Source organism: Camelus ferus, chromosome 23, assembly GCF_009834535.1.
Source record: "Camelus ferus isolate YT-003-E chromosome 23, BCGSAC_Cfer_1.0, whole genome shotgun sequence".
Lineage (NCBI taxonomy): Eukaryota > Metazoa > Chordata > Mammalia > Artiodactyla > Camelidae > Camelus > Camelus ferus.
In genome coordinates, this window is record NC_045718.1 from 6827861 (window position 1) to 6847607 (window position 19747).

The window sequence follows — 19747 nt, forward strand, 5'->3', positions numbered from 1 at the left end:
TCGATAATAATTCCTTAGTGCCTACTAAGTATCAGGAGCCTCCTGTAATAAAACACACCACCTGGTGAGTATACCAAGCACAGTGCTCTGCCAAAAAGGCGTCTGTTTGTTTTACTGGAAATGAAACCTTAATCAGACCTCAACATGAAACTAGACTCTTTCCTTCAAATTTCTTTTTGCTGATATTATAAATATGTGTGTTAGTGTATATATATATACACACACACAGTCATAATTATTCAAAAAATGCAAACTATTTTACATTTAATTGTTTTTAATTTAATTTTACTTATAAAATGCTACAGATACTACCATTTAATTGAATGGTAATTTTTGAAGCAGAGAAAATTCAGAGAATTTTATTTTATGAAAAAATGAAGTAAATTATGTTTATTGGCATAGTATTTGAATTTGTTAGTCATAATCCTTTTTTTAATATAATTTTATTAGCAGTTATTACATCAAAATTCACACTTACAGGATCCAAAGGACTGTCTTAGAAAATTCTGAAGTCTATGTAATTAGATTTTAATAGTAAGTAGAACATATTATAACAAAACCCTTAAAAAGTCAAAAATAATACTAAGAATTGATAGTCATAATTCTTAAGAGTATTAAAATTTTACTCATTTCTTGATTTCCTGATTTTTGGAAGTATTGAGATAATATTTTTCATATTAAAATTGCATATTTCATCTAATAACTACTCAATTATAAAAATGCTAAGTTCAGGTACTTCTGTCTTTGGCTTTAACTCTTAGGATACATGTCATATAGTAGACGAGTTAATCTCTTAATTCATTCTTAAATAGAACTACCTCAATTTTTAGATATTTGGTTGAATAATTTTTATAAGACCTAATTGGAGCTGCTGATTTATTCTTGTGTTTCATTTAAAAGGCCTACTGTTTCTCTTTATTATTTTACATATGCTATACAGATTTGCTTCCAAGATTTCAATACATCTATAGAATAAATGCTAGAATGACTACTAGTGGTTAAAATTGTACAAATTGAAGATTTTCAGATGTCTACAGGATCGAATGTCTTTGTCCCAATATGTATTTCACTGATTTCAAGCAGCCAAGAAAAGTGTCAAATGTGCCCGTATACCATATGAAAAGCACCCTCAAATCCTGACAACATGAAGAGCTAACTGTTACAGGCACTTCTTTCTTTTCTGCTATACACCAATATTTGGAAAGTTGCTATTTCATCTTCATCCTCAGAAAAACAAACTATTTTAATATTTTACCAATGATCTAGATTTTTATTTCATTATATAATAAGATTGATGACTTGGCATACTAAAGGCTTCTCTTAAACTTCAACAATGTAGAGGAAAAAAATGTTTTCTGAGAATGATTCGCCAAAGCAGATTCATTCTACAATTTAATTTCCTTCAATGAGGTAAAGGTCAGGGCAAGGCTATAAGATAGTTAATTTGCATGAGGTATGCACGTGGAATAAGAAAAAACTATAATAGGAAATATTTATAATTCAAGCTTTTAAATCCAACGTCAAGGCCAAAAAAGTAATTATTATAGGAAATAGCTCAACCATTACAACAAACTTTTTTGATGACGTCAACCAATATACTCTCATCCTGACAGACATAAAGAAACAATCCTGCAGGATAGTAAAATCCTTAGAGTTCGCAATACTCTGTAGTGCCTCCGTAACACATTCACTGCTTTTAGAAGATGTTTATCAGTGCTAAGTTGTCAACTATTAACACGATTCTCTATGCAGTTCTACTAATCAAGTAATTCTAAGTTAGTTTTATATTTATGTTGATTATCTCTTTGCATCTCACCAGACTTACACTAGTATTTTTTTTTAACCATGGCAACCAACACATGTTTCTTCATTGGCTATGTCCCGTGTTTATTTGAACAGGATTCTTTTTCAGATTGCATTTTTTATTCACAAGAGTGTGGCAAACATCTGTTGATCTGTTGCTTTTTTATCTTCAAATCAAATTATTTTAATAAAAGTGCCGTGGAATTACAGTCTCTCTCAGGGTCATGCAACTGATCTCTACTCTGTTCCCTTTCAATGGAAATAACTAATAATTCTCTACATTTCTTGACAAAGAAGTCTGATTTTCTTGAACCCTATCGAGCATGTAGTAGAGTCTTGAAATTTTACGAAAGATTCTACAAAATATTAATTTAGAGCCATGATCCTGTTTCTCTGCTGATCTGAGTGGCTATACTGCCTTTAAACCACACGTTGCACGGCAAGTCCTGCTCCCACATGTCTTCTGGTAGCATTTGGATCCTGAGTGTGAAACCTCTTACAATGCCCCTGTGCCTCCCGCAGCTTCCCCTCTCTTTCCACGCCACCTCCACATGCTGGAGCAACTCTGCCATGCAGTCCAGGTTCCGAGTGCTTTGTTGGGCTTTGTAGTCTCTGCCCACATGAATCAAGTCTGTTCGGAGGGGACAATCAGTACTGGGGGCAGGGGACCTGGCGATAAGAGATGGAGAAAAGACATGGTCCTGTAGCTACTTCACAGTCAGCCCTTGAGAGCCGGAGTGGGCATCGCCCAGATGGCCGGTGGGAGAGACAAAATCCAGCTTTGAGAGAAACGAAGCATTTTCTTGTAGGATTTGCATTAGCTTCTTTTCCATGAGGTCAAAGTTCGGTTATGTTGTTAAATAAAACCTGGGACACATGCTTTTCATTCACTATCTGCTTTCTCAAATACAATGCAGATTTTATCCAGTTGTGGTTTGCTTCTGTTTTAGCTTTTATGGTCATTTTAAGATTTTGAGTGTTCCCCCCGCACCGCCCCCGCCAACCCTGGGTTTTCTTAGTCACTATGCTGAGAAGCCGGGCAGCACTACAATAAGCACTGCTACACAGAAATGACTTTGAATTAGAAGTTCTTTCTGAATTCGATTTTGTACTCCTCTGGGATGGGTGCTATTCCAGACGAGTTCTAACATAAAGCAGTAAAAATACTAGTTAAGTAAATGTATTTATTCATGTCCTTTTGGCTTTTCTATAGTATTTTTCTTTTCTAATAATCTTGAATAATAATCAAATTAATAACTGCATTTACTGAGGGCATATGTGTGAAGCACAGTGTCCTATCATCGCCACATACCACCTTCTATGGCATTTATACAGTCATCTGATACTAAATCAGGTGTTAAATATTTATTGAACAACTATTATATATGATGAACATATAAGAAGATACACGAACTGATACATTAGACATGATCGACTACTTATTCTTAAAATGTTACACCCCAAATTGACCAAATACATCAGATGATTTCACACCAGTGCAAAGTTCAATGGGACATTGATCTGACTGTACACTCTCAGGCAGACAAAGGAAGCAATAGATTTTTGGGGGCTATTTATTCAATGTTAGGTCATTTATTCCCAGAGAGAAAATTCTTTTTGCAATGACATTTTTAGAGAGGAGATCCGCCTCATTTTACACAGAGCTACTGTGAAGCAGTAGACGGATATTAAAAAGCACTTTTTAAGCCTCTTGAAGGAAGCAGACTTGGCAAATGCTAAAGAAGATTACCATTAACAAAAGGCATTTACATGATCTTATTTATAGAATCACCCTTATCCAAATATATTGCCATAGTGTCCTATTTATTTAAGAATGGACTTAATTTTTAGTTACTTCATTAGTTCAAATATCTTCCTCCATTTAAAAAAAATACATTAGGCAATACTTAGTGCTAGAAATGAACATTACATGACAGTTTTATAGGCATCTTTTTAACCTTAATTTCAACAGGCATCGGACCCAGAGTTGATCATGGTTTCATCATTTCAAGCAGTATAATAAATTAAACTGCAACCTTGTATTTGACCCTAGCTTTAATACTCACACTGAGAATTCCCGAGACAGATGTCAGCTTTGGAGTGTTGTCTAACCTAATCACTTTATTATTGTTTCACCACCAATTCCTATAAGCCTCCGGAGGAGAAAATCGGTACGTTGAAATTCTAATTTCCAACTGCCTGCTGCCATACTTAATGATTCTAGGATGCAAAAGCCTTGAGCCAGGTTGCAATCAGAGACAGAAAACAAAAACAAAAACAAAAACACTACAAATAAAGAATAGACGCAGACCTCTTCAAAAAGTCCAATGGAACCTGACAACAATTCGATTTGAAAACGAGCACTGAGAAAACACTTGCTTTTCATATCACACAGATACACACCCGTCTGTCTTTAGCTTGAAACAGAAAAGTAAAATGTCAATTAGAAACTACTATTGGTGCTATGGAGTGAATCTAGACCAGAAAGCAGTTGACATTTCTAGAAACATCTACTGTCATTGTCACTTGGAGTTTTGTTAAAACACAGTCAAAACTGTTTTATAAGCAGCTTTCAAGACACTAGGCGTCTGAACTTTTGAACAACTTCCTTAATGGACACTAAAATTACTAACTTTTTAAATAATTCTAGGACCTCTGAAAACACATACACAAAAACAAACAAGCAAACATGAATTTAGGGAGCAAATTTCTCATGTAAAGTTGCATTTTTTTTTACTGTTTTTTTTTTTTTTTTTTACATTTTCTTTCTCTATCCTGCGACCAAAAGTTTGTCTCATCCACTATGAGACGCACATTACAGGAGGATGAGGAGGGGGTTAAAAGGTGGTAGAAAAGGCAAAGGACTTCTCCTAAGGTTAATCCTTCAAACTCCAGGAGCCAGTACAGAAGAATCACACATGAGAAAAAAACGTGTATAGTGAAACTCTGCTGACAGTAATCACAGTCGTAACATCCTGCCCGCCTGTCTCTCCACGACACCTGACTTCCTGAAGGGCATGAACACAGTTTGGCCAAACAGCAGCACACACTAGCGTTGCGAGCCGCTCATGTTTTGTGCTAGCCCTTCACTGTGTTCTCTGTGTGTGATGGTATTATTTGTCAAAAATTAACAGTGGCTAAACCAGCTTCATTTCTCTCTCTTGATCAGCAGGCTACTCGGGAGGCTGAAGAGGACATCTGTGGGCAAGGCTCCTTCGGTCTTTTTAATGCTCTGTTTTCTTCGTGTATGCCTTCGTCCCCGTGACTGCAGTGTGCCGCAGCAGCTGCTGGCTTGATGTCTGCTTGCCTGATCGAAAGAACAGAAGGACAGATGGAAGACTGCAAAGGGCCTCTTCCCAGGGAAGGGAGACACCCTCCTAAAGGACTTCGGCCCGACTGCGCCCGCCGTGCTCCCTGGCCGCAGCTAGCGTACAGACACTGCCATTTCGACTGTATCATTTTAGCATGAATCACATTTAAATGATACAACGTATGTGAAAAGCTTGTCACAGTGCCTGACATGCTGACACTCAATGAATATCAACTGCATGAACACAGAATTCATTTATTTAGAAATAAAAAACTTTACGGAAGCACTGGGGTTCTTTTCATGGGTGAAGGTGGACGTGTTGGGTAAGGTATGTTGGTCTGCATTTCAGTATTTCATTTGTAAGCCGAGTGCTTAGACCTAACAAGAGATTTTCCCGAGTCACATAGTTCATTGAGTAGCCTATTTAATACAAAATACGCACACTTCTATTTAACATAAAATATACTTGAACTATGTCAGCAGACATCCCTCTCTGCACTCATAACCAGTTCTCTATATTTGTGAGTCTGTTTCCATTTTGTTATACACACTTTTTGTGCTTTTTTTTTAAGATTCCACATATAATTGATAGCAGAGTGTCTGTCCTTCTCTGACTTATTTCATCAAGCAAAAAACATCCATGTCCATTCACGTTGTTGCAAAATTTCATTCTTTTTTAAGGCTAATATTCCATCGCATATGTATTTACCACATCTTCATCTATTCGTCTGTTGATGGGACACAGGTTGCTTCCATTTCTTGGCAATTGTAAACAATGCTGCTATGAACACTGGGGTGTACTATCTTTTTGAATTAGTGTTTTTTTAACTTCTGATATATACCCAAGAGTGGAGCTGCTGGATCACATGGTGGTTCTATTTTTGGTTGTTTGAGAAATATTCTTACTTCATTTAATTGCTTGGGGAACAAAATGAGATAAGACCTTTATACCAGCAACGTTTGCTTAATATCCACTATGTTCGAGGTTCATAGTACTTAGAACAGGGAAGCTCTTTTATTTTATTGTCAAGAAAATTTTTTGCCTAGCCTACTCGACATCTCTTGATTTTTGTTTCTCTGTGTGTTGGTGGAGCCCTTAAATTCTTTTCCAGCCGTATCTCAACATTGCTCTCTGCTAAATACTCCCTGACTCTGAGTTGAAAATTATGTGGTCCTCTGCACATACTCAGTACTTCTTATTCTCCAAAGTTTTTCTCATATCATTCCTTGAGTCTCCTTATCTCTTTTCTTTTGTAGTAACAGTAGACATTTGTCAAGATCAATACAGTGACCTCTCCCTTCTTCATATTTCCAAGTCCTGACAGACATCCTCTAAATTCTGAAAACACAGAGATAACATTCTGATGCAATTATCCTCTCTCTTCTATATCCATGATTATTTATATTATTCTGTCATCCTCCCATATAAAAGCCTCATTGAAGATTCCAAGTATGGTTTATTCTCTTTTGTATCCAGGATAGGGTCTCACACAGTAGAAACTGAAAAAAGTTTCAATGAATGAGTAAATGAATGAATGTCTGGGCTGAAAAGCAGAAATTGACTTTTTCAAGACTTTATCTTCAAAATTATTTTAAATATCCACTCCTATTTTAACTATGTTAAGGTGATAGTGGTTGAAATTGGATTAGAAGTCAGATCCAGACTAAGATTCAGAGTTTTTCCAACTACAATGTCCCCTTCTCATTACTTTCCTAACCAAACTGACAAATGAGAAATACGAAGTTTAAAACATTTAAAGCTACAATCCTACCATTGATGAAAGCGTTTATTTAGGTAAAATTTAAATTGTTAATTTTACCTAAAATACATTGTCTTAAATTAAAACTACAGAAGAAATGTAACCAACACTTAAAAAAAAAAAAAAGCAGAAAGAAAAAAAAAAAAGAACAGGTAATTTCATATGCACTGTCATATATCAGACCCAACATGTTTTGTTTTTGAAACTTTTATAATGTGGAGGTGTCTGTATTCATCCGTATTCTGCCCAAACAGCTGCCATTCACCACCTGCTGTGCAAAACCCACTCGTACTTTTAAAAGCCGCTAGAATTATGTAAAAGAAGGCTTCTTCCAAATCAGCCACCCGTACTTCAAATGTCACCCACACCTTTCCTTGGCAGTCAAAAAAAAGTATCACAGCGAGAAGGTAAATAACACTAAGATTTACTTCTTACTCCCATCCAAACCCACAAAATCTTTCACACGCTAGCGTAATATATTTTGAGTTATGCTGAAGAGTTAGAGAGTGAAATGGGCACGGGAGGAGAACGTGTACAAGAAGTTATCTGTATTTTTATAGCCCTGTCTATCTGCAAGCCAAGTTGTTAATCCACAGAAGACATGAAAAAGATCAGAATTTGGGGACTGCCGCCAGCTCTGAGGAGGAGACCCGGTGCTCACAGCTTCACGCTGCCTGCACTGCTGGAGCCGGCTTTATACTTACATTCCTACACAAGCAGACCTTGGAGATACTGTGGGTCAGGTCCAGACACCACAGTGAAGTGAGTATCACCATAAAGCAAGTCACAATTTTCTGGTTTCCTGGTGTGTATAAAAGTTATGTTTACTCTATATTGTAGTCGATAAAGTGTGCAGTAGCATTATGTCTAAGAAAACAATGTACACACCTTAGTTAAAATGTGAGACGGCTGAGAAAACAGCGCTGGTGGATTGCTGTTGGTGACAAACCTTCAATTGGTAAAAAATGCAGTATCTGCAACGTGGATGGACCTAGAGATGATCACAGTGAGTGAAGTCAGAGAAAGATAAATATCACATGATATCACTTACATGTGGAATCTAAAAAAAAAATGATACAAATTCTATTTACAAACCCAAAACAGACTCACAGACATGGAAAACAAACTGTGGCTACCAAAGGGGAAATGCCAGGGAGGGATAAATTAGGGGTTTGGGATTCACAGACACACGTTACTACATATAAAGCAAACAAGGACCTACTCTATAGCATAGGGAACTATAATTTCTTGTAATAATATATAATGGAAAATAATCTGAGAAGAAAAAATACATACATGTGTGCATATGTGTGACTGAATCAGTTTGCTGGACACCTGAAACCAACATTGTAAATCAACTACACTTCAACAAAAAATTAAAAAACAAAACAAAAGTCTGCGAAATGCAGTAAAGCAAAGCGCAGCAAAAGCAGGCGTGCCTGCGAGCACCTGGACACTTCTGCAGCGCCAGCTGCTCGGGGACAAGCCGGGGGCCTCCGTCAGCCGGCGCAGGGCTGGGGCGAGGCAGGGCCGTGCGGGCGCCGGGCCCAGCGTGGCTGCTCGGTCCCAGGACGAAGAGCGCGCGTTTTCAGGAGCACAGAGGGACTCGTTGCTCTTTCATGGTTACGACACTGGCAGCTCTTCAAGGGACTTCACGTGTCTGGGAGATAAAAAGGACAAAAGGTGGTCAGGTCAAGAAGGCTCCGTGTGGAAGACATAGAGGCAATTTATTTTCACAGCCACACGTACACACACAAAGCCTACATAAGTTTCAGATTTCTGTAAGAATATACTTTATACTCACAATTTCCCCCGAGGGCAAGTAGCAGCAGGGAAGAGCTAGGTGGCCCAGCACACAGGCTGCCCTGATTCAGCTTTACCGCTGACAAAGAGACACATCAGTACTGCGCTGTCACTGTCCCCATACCCGTGGCATCCCACCTGCAGTTTAGGCAGCTCACAGAACTCCACTTCCTGTCGCACTGCAGAATGAAACTGTAGCACTATAGGAAGAACAAAGGTAATTTAAGAGGAAGCTTTGTTCCCCTAGACTTCCAATCTTCTGACATTCATCTATCTGTCTATAATTCTGAAAGTTCTCCTCGTGCAAACATTGACTCATCCCACCATGGAATTTCTATATGGTTGCCAAAGGTAGTGGGAAGCACATTAAATCAGTTAAGTCCCGTCAAAGGGAAAAATAATAACCACGAAGAGAGCTAATTCTGAAAAGTAATTTCTTAGCAAATAATCTAATTACCATTTATGAGAGCAAAGGAAGGAACACACTGTTTTCTTTCATTTTCAATGTGCCAGTAAGTACAAACTGCTGAAAAATAAAGATTTAATAGTTTTTCAATCAAAGAAGATTTACTTTTAATCTAAGGGGAAGTAATTTTAGCCATAAAATATGATAAGAATGACTAAACCAGGAATATTTAAAGCATAGGCACTGTGCACTTATGAGACTGCTGTCGTAAAAAAATTCACAGAGCATTCTCAATGTGCTGGGTCCCAAACAGAACAGAGGTTGGGCTGTATCGGCCTTCAGGATGTAGGAGGTGGCAATTTTTGTTTTGTTTCTGTCTTCTTTTATCCGTGGACTCTTTTGCATCAGTCTCTATTCTTACTGTTTACTACGTGCACTGAGAGTAATTGTATTTCTGTCATAAAAGTTTCAATATTTCAAAACCCAGGTGATAGCAGAAAACCATTATAAATTAAAACTACCAAGAGGGTAACAGGATGCATAACAGAGCAGAGTCAAGGAAAAGCGATGAGAACAGGCGACCACCTTCCGTTTTTAGATCATCATCATGGATAAAGGGCTTTGTAACGACAGCAAAAAGTAAAGGCGCAAATTATCGCTGGGATGGATTACAGATCACTGCTAAGCTGCCCGCCTTCCTTGTTCGTGGTTCACAGTATCTGCTCTTGCCATCTCTCTTTACTATGGTAATCACAACTAATCCCTTGACACAGTAACATGAAAATTCTCTATAAGACACTTGTACAAAGTGACATTTTAAAATTCGTCTTGAACAGCGTCTGGATATTCAAGCATCATCATTGCTTGAATACGAGAAGTCTAAGAAACTTTCAAGACTGCTTCAAAAGCAAGGTGGCACTGACACCCCTCTTGTACAACAAGCAGAATATGTAGATGAGAGTGAGGAAAAGACAGCCAGTCTCAATGTATGAAAGTCCTGGTCCCATTCTGAAAACGGCTACTACCTTGGATCACAATGGTCCACGAATCAGAGGATGGAGGTGGGAACTTGCGAGGGGAGCTTTGTAGACGGTGTCACTAGAAAGAGACTTAGGCCCTGATTGTAAAAGGATTCAGTGGTTTCATCTATGAAGCTGACGTGCTGTGTAAACATCAGAACAACATTCACCTGGTGATTAAGTGGATCACCAATGACATCTCATCCACGAAGTTTCGGCGAGCCCTCAGAGGGGACCAGAGCATCTGCTGCTTGGTACCAGATCTTGTCCAACAATACTGAAAAGCATAATTTGTACAGCTCCAAGAGTGAAGAAAGGACAGTTGGGGTTATCTTGGCTCTTTTGCTGAAAAAAACACTGCAGAAGCTAATGCATAAGAATGCTCTATGGAATGTTTAGAACTTCCCTTTAAGGAATTCGAAACAATGTAGGTATTAGTAACTGACTGGGAGGAATTGTGATCCTCTTTAATAAACTGATGTTTAAAAGTTTGGTTACAGAAGTTTTTTTTTTGAAAAATAGATTTTAGAGTCAGATTTTTATTCCATCAATCATTTAGCAAATATTTGGGGCATTTATTAGATATTAGGTATTTTTCAAGATGCTCAGATTCAGTAGCAAAAAAAAAAAGTCCTAGTGCCTCACAAAGGCTAGAATGTGACTGGTATGACATCTGATTGGACTAACTGTTATAATAAATGTTGGTAATATATGATGTCATGCCAACCGGCAATTTAAGACACCTAATATTTGAGCATGTCAGGGACAAATTTCTGAGGAAGTAACATTCACACTAAGAATTAAGGATGAAGTACAGCCCTCTGGAAAAGAGACAAGGAGGCTAGCACAAAAGAAGACGTTTTCCAGGAAAAAAAAGAAACTACTGCAAAGACAAAAAATAATCAGTATCGACAAGGATGTGGAAGACCTGGAATCCTTCACTTCTGGTGGAAATGTAAAATGATGCAGCAGCTTTGGAAAAGTGCCTGGCAGTTTTTTGAAAAGAGGAAGGAGAGTTATCGTATGACTCAGCAGTTTCACTGAAAATGGTATGTTCAAGAGAACTGAAAATACACATCCACACAAAAACATACTTCATGAGAGCTAAAAAGTGGAAACAATCCGAAAGTCCACCAATTGATAAAGATAAATAAAAGTGCTATGATATCCATACAATGGAATATTATTTGGCAACAAAAAGAAATGAAGTACTTATTCATTGCAACAACGCAGATGAGCACAGAAACTACTATGTTAAGTGAAAGAACACAGACACAAAGCATAAACGTTTGAGTCCATCTACGACATGTCCACAGTTGGCAAATCTAAATAGAAAGTTGATTAGTGGCTGCAGGGGGGTGTGGAGAGGAGGGGACTAGTAGGGGAGAGGGAGCGACCACTAATGGATGTGGGGGTTCTTTTAAGAGTGATGAAGATGTTCTTAAATTGATTGTGTTGATGACTGCACAATTCTATGAATACACTAGAAGCCACTGAACTGTACAATTTCAATGGGTGAATTGTTTGACCATCTCAATAAAGCTGTTGAAACTGACTGTAAAGCCTGGGACGCAGGAAAAAGCATAAGACCTTCAAGAAACAGAGAAATCCGGTATAGTTAAAACTAGAGTATGTGGAGAAGAATGCTAAGTGATCCTACTAGAGATATAAACAACGCTCAGATAGTTCTGGACTTACAAGACATATTAAGAAGTTTGGATTTTATTTTAGCACTCAGAATAATTAAGTTTTATGAACTAGGAACATGACATGATCATTTTTTTTTTTCTAGAAAGGTCATTAAGGCTGGCATTAAAGAAAATAGATTAGAGAAAACTAAGACAAGAGGCAAAGAGATTACCAAAATGTAGCAGTAATCTAGGAAAAATGATGCTGAATTGGCCTCATGTATTGGCCATGGAGACAGAAAGAAATTGATGGGTTAGGGAACAATGCAGAATCAAGTACAGTGAGACTTGGTGACTCCTTAGAAGGCACCGTGAGGAACACAAAACAGGTACAGATTCTGCTTTGGCTGCTGGCTTGGCTAGTTGGTAGACAATAATATAATTCATGGAAATTAAAAATTGAGAAGATTAAGGTTTTGTGAGGCCAGAAAAAAGGAAGCTACAACATCACACATATTATTTTTCAAACACCCATTAAAAAGCCAAGCATATAGGTGGGAAATGTGTGCTCTGTCTGGATCCAGAGTGTATTGATTCAAAGTGCATTAAACTTATAAAATACTTATAAAAAGTCATCCCTTTACAATTTTACTCTTCATAGGAACAAATGTATTAAAGTTTTCTTTTCCATTTCTCATGAATATCTTGTATGATTCTTTACAAATCAATCGTAGAATCAGTAAGATTTTTTCTTCCAGTTTGAAAGCATATTGTAAAAGCAACTTTTACAACTATTGTTGTTGAGTATGCAACTCTGTAAATCACATCACAAGTAAACATCAACATGTGCAAACAAGGCAATGAAGCAAATATTCAATATTTGATATCCATATGCATTTCTAATACCATCTGTTTTTCTATAAATCTAATATATGTCCCTTAAGCTTTTTCATAACCTGAGATAATATAAAAACCTTGTTTACTTCCACTTATTCAAGTAAATATTGAGTGTAGAATTTTACTGAGGCATAGTGGTAAAATTCTGTTACACTGCAATCTTAGCCAGTTCTATAAATAACAGAATCATAGTGGGAAATTTTTTCCCCAAGTTTAGATATAAATCAGTGAGTTGTAAGTGATCTCTGAGCCAGCGCATTTGATATTAGAAGTATTGATTCTACTCTCCTGATAGGTATGGATAATCATTATGTAATATGGGATTTTAGAAAAGAAAGAGTCTTTGAATAAAAATAAAGTTTTAAGAATGAGGCTTCTCTATCTTGTGATAGCTTATAATGAAAAAGAATATGAAAAGGAACATATGTATGTCTACACTGTGCTGCACACTAGAAACTAACACAACATTGTAAACTGAATACATTTCAACAAAAAAAAAATTTTTAAAGAATGAGGCTTTTCTATTAGATTGACATTCAAATAAAACTATAAAACGATATTTTTAAAAACAAAATTAATTGTATTAAATGATAGTGATTTGCTAAAATTAAGACAACATAAGTTTATTTGCCAAATATGTACTAAAAATTATAGCAATAATGAGAGTAGTAACACCATCATTTGAGCATCTATTATGTACCAGGAATTAAACTAGATAATTTATGTATATATTCCTGATCCTCACAAGAACCCTGAACGACATGTACATTTGTAGCTGAGAAAACTGAGTCGGAGGAAAACAGAAGAATCAGGAGGAACCTGATTCGATCACAACAGCAGCATTTACTCACTTCCTCCTCTTACGGAGTTCCAGAGGCCCAAGGCCCCTAGTGCTGCACGAAAATGTTCCTAAGAAATTGTGGAGCGGATTCTTTTTTATTTAATGCAAAATAATGAGCACTATTATATCTCCATTGTTGAATATACTTAACTATGAACTTAAAATTGTGTACTTTCTTCCATTCAAAGTCTTTGAAAGTTTAAATTATAATTTTAGTATCTTCAGGGATGTTTAGCATTCATACTTGAAGTGCAAACTTTTACCAAACCTGATGTACATTTTCCCCATCTTTTAATTGTCAAAACTTCTTTGTATTTTGTTTTCAGTAGGTGTGTGTAACGTAAGCACAAGAGCAAAGATCTCTACTTAAAGCAATCTTGAGAATAGTTGTTTTATAATAGCAAAGTATTAAAAAAATTGTTTTTATCCTGCTTACTGTTTGGATTAGTCACAGTTTCAGTTCTTTCTGTTTGTTCTTCACCTGTAACGTAGGCCTTCTAGAACATGGAACTGAATCTATTTCCTGTACAAAAATAGTCTGAGAAGTATGTCATTTAATTTCTTATTTTCTCTTTGAAAGGAATTGTCTTTTAACTTTTGTCATTTTTAACTTTTAAGCTTTTAAAAAGTTTATTTTTAAATTGTGTAAGCATATTTACACGTATTTAGTCTTATATTTCAGTCTGTGGAGATGTTGCCAGTTTGCTGGATTTTAATCTTGTCAAAGAGAAAGCTGAGGCCAATTCTATTTCGATTTTTTGGAATATTTTTTCTTTTTACTTCCGGAGGTTTTTTTTTTAATTCTTAGAAAAATATGTCCATTAAACAATAATGGTGGAGTAGGTAATTCAGAGAACCTCCAAGAACATTTAGAAAAGATAGAAATAGTATAAAAATCACCAGCCTGATGTCATGGAAAAGCCTAACAAGACAGTAAAATATTATGTGACTAAGATCCATTAAAAAAAAGAAATCCTATAGAGGGAAATTCGACAGTCTGGGGTCTTTTCCTGTATGAACTTCAAGCCTGATGTGATGCTCAAACACTAAGCAGCATTTTTCATATTTTTAAGAAGCTGTAGGGACAGAAATGGAATCTAAGACACTACTAGACGAGATGCTTGATACACCAGCCTCCCAGTTTGCAGCCTGCCGGCATATACCCAGTAGTAAAGGGTAAGGGTGAGCTAGAAATGAAGTGAACCCTGGCTTCTAGATGCCTCAGTCCCAGAAACCAAACCAAGAACATCAGAAATGACCAGTCCTTTAACCTCAGATTAGAAGCAAAAAATAAATCCTCTCTGGGACAGAAAACAGCATCTTAACTCTCAAATTATCTTGACAATTTTTAATACAAACTTTTCATACCTCGATTAAAAATAACCAGACACCTGAAAAGTTAAGATAATAACATAGTCAATAGATAGCAGGAAAAAAGTCAATAGAAATAAACTAACAAATGACACAGAAAATTAATCTACTGGACACAAACTTTAATAATTATTTTCAACATGCTTCAAAAGATAAAAAACTCGATGGGCAGAAAATTGAAAATTACAAATATCAAATGGAAATTCAAGGACTGAAAAAAAATAAATGGAAAAATGTGAGCATTCATGGGTCGGTTTAGCAGCAGATTAAACATGGATGAAGACAAAGTCGTTAACCTGAAAGGTGATTCAGAAGAAAAGATTCAGATTAAAATTTGAAGAGACAACAATAATGGAAATTTAAAAAAAAAAGTGGAGAGTAAGGAGTGTAGTAACAGGTTCTAATGCTTATGTTAATTGAAATACCAAAAGAAGGAGACAGATGAAAAAGAAGAAACAAAACATTTGAAGAGATAACAACTGAGAATTTTCCAAAGTAATGAAAAGTTGACAGTCTTTTATATCGCAAGCCAGAATCATTAAATAATCAACCTAATTGTGTCACAGTAGAACTGCTGAAAATGAAAGACAAAGAAAACAATCTAAAAACACTGAAGTGAAAAAAAAAAAATTAACAGCCCACAATTCCTTCAATAAACCATCAGACTGGCAGCTAACCACTGAACAGAAATAAAAGAAGCCAGAAGTTAAAAAGGAGCAATATTCTCAAAGTCTTAAAGTAAAATAATTGCATATAGAAACCTATCTTCAGTAAAAAAGATCCATCAAGAATAAAAGTGAGATACATACCTGGGCAAACAAAACCTGAGACAAACCAACAATGGCAAATTCACTGTAATACAAAAACAAAAGGATCTTCTTCAGGGAGAAGAAAAATGATCTCAAACACACTTTTCACAAAAGTAACTCAAAATGGATCACAGAACTAAATGGAGAATGCAAAACTATTAAAGCCTAAATGATAACACAGGTGAAAATCTAGGTGATCTTAAGATTGGCTATGACTTTCAGATAGAACCCCAAAGGTATAATCCATGAAAGAAATAATTAAGTTGGACTTCATTAAATTTTAAACTTTCTGCTCTTCAAGGCACGGTCAAAAGAATGCAAAGACGAGGCACTGTCCTCAGAGGAAATGTTTGCAAAGAACATATCTGATAAAGAATTGTTACTCAAAACATGCAAATAGCTCCTAAAACTCAGCAATAAAAAAACAAATCAACCGCCCAATTTAAAAATGAGCAAAAAGTTCTTCACATACAACTCACCAAATATATAGAGATGACAATTAAGCACACGAAAAGATGTTCAACATCATACGTCATTAAGGAACTACTGCAAAGGAAATAATGAGATACCACCACACACCTAAAATCTGAAACAAGAATGACACCAACTGCTGGCAAGGATGTGGAGCAAGAGAAACCATCATTCACTGTTGGTGGGAACGGGAAATAATGGTACTTGCACTTAGGAAGACAGAGTGGATTATCTCACAAACTAAACCTGCTCTCACCTACTATTAGCAGTCACACTCCTGGATATTCACCCAAAGGAATTAAAAACTCATGACCACACAAAAACCTGTACACAGATGTTTTTAAGATAGTAGGCAAATAGATAAATAAGCCATGGTACGTCCAGACAATGGAATTTTATTTTGTACTGAAAAGAAATGAGCCATCAAACTATAAACAGACGTGGAGGCATCTTAAGTTCATATTGCCAAGTGAAAGAAGCCAATGGGAAAAGGCTATATACCGTATGATTCCAATTATATGACATTCTGGAAAAGGCAAAACTATGGAGACAGTGAAAAGATCAGTGGTTACCATGGATTTGGGGGAAGGCAAGAATAAAGAGGTGGGACCCAGGGAATTTTTAGGACAGGTAAACTATTCTGTATGATTCTATAGAGTTGGACACACATCATCATGTATTTGTCAAAACCCACAGAACAGACATCAAGAGCAGACCCTAATATGAACTATGGACTTCAGGTGGTAACAATGTGTCACTGTAGGCTCATCCTTTGTAAGGGATGTCCTGGTGTGGGAGGTTAATGTGGAATGTGTGAGAGGGGCAGTACACGGAACTCTCTGCACTTAATGCTCAGTCTTACTGTGAACCTAAAACTGCTCAAAAAACCCAAAACTCTCTTATTTTTAAAGTATTTTAAAAAATGATCACAGGTAGAAAGTTGGTTATCAATCAATTCTGAGACACAGAAACTACACAGTAATCTGAATGGAGAACACTTAATGTAAGTAATAACTAACCGCAATAAGGACTGGGGTAACGAGAAGTTGGCTAAGAAGAAGCGAAGAGTATTTTTAACACGACAGAAAGAGCAGACATAAGGGACAGCCACTAGAGAGTGCTCAAGTAAGAGACCCTCTGCCCCAAATTGAGATCCAGGCCTCACTGGAGAGTGTGCAGCTTTGGCTCACTGGGTACTAAAGTTGTTGTAGAACTGGCTTGAAATCTACCGTCAGAAATGCGGGGGGTGGTGCGGGGGGTGGTGTCACTGCTAAGCCACCAGGGGCGGGGGGAGGGGTGGGTTATTAGAGGAGAGGTAGCCAGCTAGCCCCACTCCACCATCATGATGTCACCCAGTGGGGTGTGGGGGACCTGCTGGGTGCTGCCGTTGCTACGGAAGATGCTCCTGGAGAAGCTGTGCCTGTGCGGGAGCCACGCCCTGCAGAAGATCCATACAAGGCAAACGCTGGTGATGAGGGCGCCTTGGAGACTGGAAGAAAACACTCTCTGTGCCTCACTGTCTGCCCTGCGCCCTATGCTGACAAAGTTTAGCATCACATCAGCCCGCAAAGTCAGGTTCACCAAGTCCATCTCCGTGACCACAGAACAGGCAATGATGAGTGGATCTGGAACCAAGAGGCAATGACTTGATTACTGGCACCATCAGAGATGTTTGCAGGAATGAAAAGCAAAGAAAGTGGTAAATGAGCGAGGAAATAAAATCAATCCTGACTGTACAAACTATAATAATCATTAATTTTGAACTTTAAAAATAGAAAATAGAATGAAAATAACAAGACTGTAGTAGTGTACCTGCTACTGGATATGAAATATGCTTCAAGCAGTCTACTCCCTCTTAAAACGGTAAAGGAAGATGTAATAACGCCGGCAGCGAGAGGAGGAAATAAAACCGTTAAATGTATATTTCAACCAAAAAGCTGTAAAGAAATAAATGTAAAATAAAAAAGGCAATACAAATAGAAAGCAAACAGTAATATGGTCAATTTAAGCCCAAATATACCAATAATGATATTGAATGCAAATAAATGAAAACAAATTAAATATTGCAATTAGGAGGGGTAGATTGGAATTAAAAAAAAAAAATCAAACATATGCTGCCTGTGAAAGAAACACCTTAAATATAAAGCACAGAAAGGAAAATGTAAAAGCATGAGAAAGAACAATGGACCAAAAATTATCAAAAGAAAGATGCAGTAGCTGTATTACTATTTCATGAAACAAACTTTAAAGAAAAAAGAGAATACAGAGATATTTTATAATGGTGAGAGTTTTAATTCACCATTGCATTATAGAAATTCTAACTTCTTATGCTGTCAATAACACAGCTTCTGAAAATATAAAGCAACAATGACTGAATAAAAGAGCTACAGACAAAACAGCAATCTCAGTGCAATATTGTAATGCGCCCCCCAGATAAGGATTATTATTTATAAGTGCATTCAGGAATGTTTCTGGTACAACTGCAATATACAAAAATAAGTTTTTCTATATACTAGGATCAATCATTAGGAACATAAACATTCCAAAGGTGCAATTTAATAACACATCAATATATCAAATATCTAGATACAAATCAACTGAACCAAGTTCAGGACCTACACTCTGAACACTACAAAACACTGCAGTGGGAAACTGAAAAACTCTAAATAAATACAGATGCATCATGTTTACAGACTGTAAAACTCACTATTCTGAAAATATAATTTCTTCCAAAATTAATTCAAAGGTTAAAAAAAATGCACAATTTAAGACCTAGAGAAATACGTTTGTGATAATTAACAAGCAGCTTCTAAACTTCTTCTGGAAATATAAAGAGCCAGGAGCAAAGACCTCTTAAAGAAAGTAAGTTAAGTGAACAGCCTCTACCGGATACTAACTTATTAAAGAGCTGTAATAAGTAAAGCACCAGGGTACTGGCGGAGAGACAAGTTGTCCAATGTTACAGACTAAAAAGACTGTAAAAGGCCTTTTCATTGACTACCCACTTTAAAAAAAAAAGCTAAGTCCAACGTTCAACTATAAACAAGAATTCAATTCCAGGTTCAGTGTAGATCTAAACTGTGGCAGGTAAAACAATAAAGCTTCTAGATTTGCTACAGGAGAATGTCCTCACGGCCTGGGGACAGGGAAACATACTTGAAGCTTCTCAGAAAGAAGAGTAATCAAAATAACTACTGATATATTGGTGAATATGAAAGTTAAGATTCTGTTCATCATAAGAACTTATAAGAGAACGAAAAAGCAAGCAAAGTATCGAGAAAAGTCTTTTGATACATGAAGGCTAATGCACTAACATCCAGAATATACTTTATTTATTTTTAAAGAAAAGAACTCTATAGCTCAATACGACTAAAAACCCAATACAAAAAACAAAAAAACCCCCAAACAAACAAACAAACAAAACAAGCATCACGAACATAGTGCCATGGTAGTAGGTACTCAAATGACCAGTAAACATATAAAAAAAAAAGTTCAGAGCTGTCTCCCATCAGTAAAATGCAAATTAAACATACAGTGGTCTATACACGCGTGCCTACGTGTGTGCGCGCCCACACAAGTGCGCATCCCAAAAATAATGACTCAACAAACCACGCAGGTAAAGAGCAACG

At 36.7% G+C, this 19747-nt stretch overlaps 1 long non-coding RNA gene across 15 annotated transcripts in view; it reads right to left on the reverse strand.

Moving 5' to 3' along the window:
• Positions 1–737: 737 nt before the first annotated feature.
• LOC106730317 overlaps positions 738–19747 on the reverse strand; it is a 230561-nt gene continuing 211551 nt past the window's right edge. For 13 of the 15 annotated variants that reach the window (XR_004314664.1, XR_004314660.1, XR_004314657.1 and 10 more), the window contains 5 exons: positions 8678–8876; positions 8323–8533; positions 8170–8208; positions 7762–7864; positions 738–5110 (listed from right to left, as the gene is read on the reverse strand). This is a non-coding gene — a long non-coding RNA (uncharacterized LOC106730317). The remainder of the gene's footprint in view (positions 5111–7761; positions 7865–8169; positions 8209–8322; positions 8534–8677; positions 8877–19747) is intronic. The other 2 variants (XR_004314659.1, XR_004314658.1) reach the window with 2 other exon arrangements.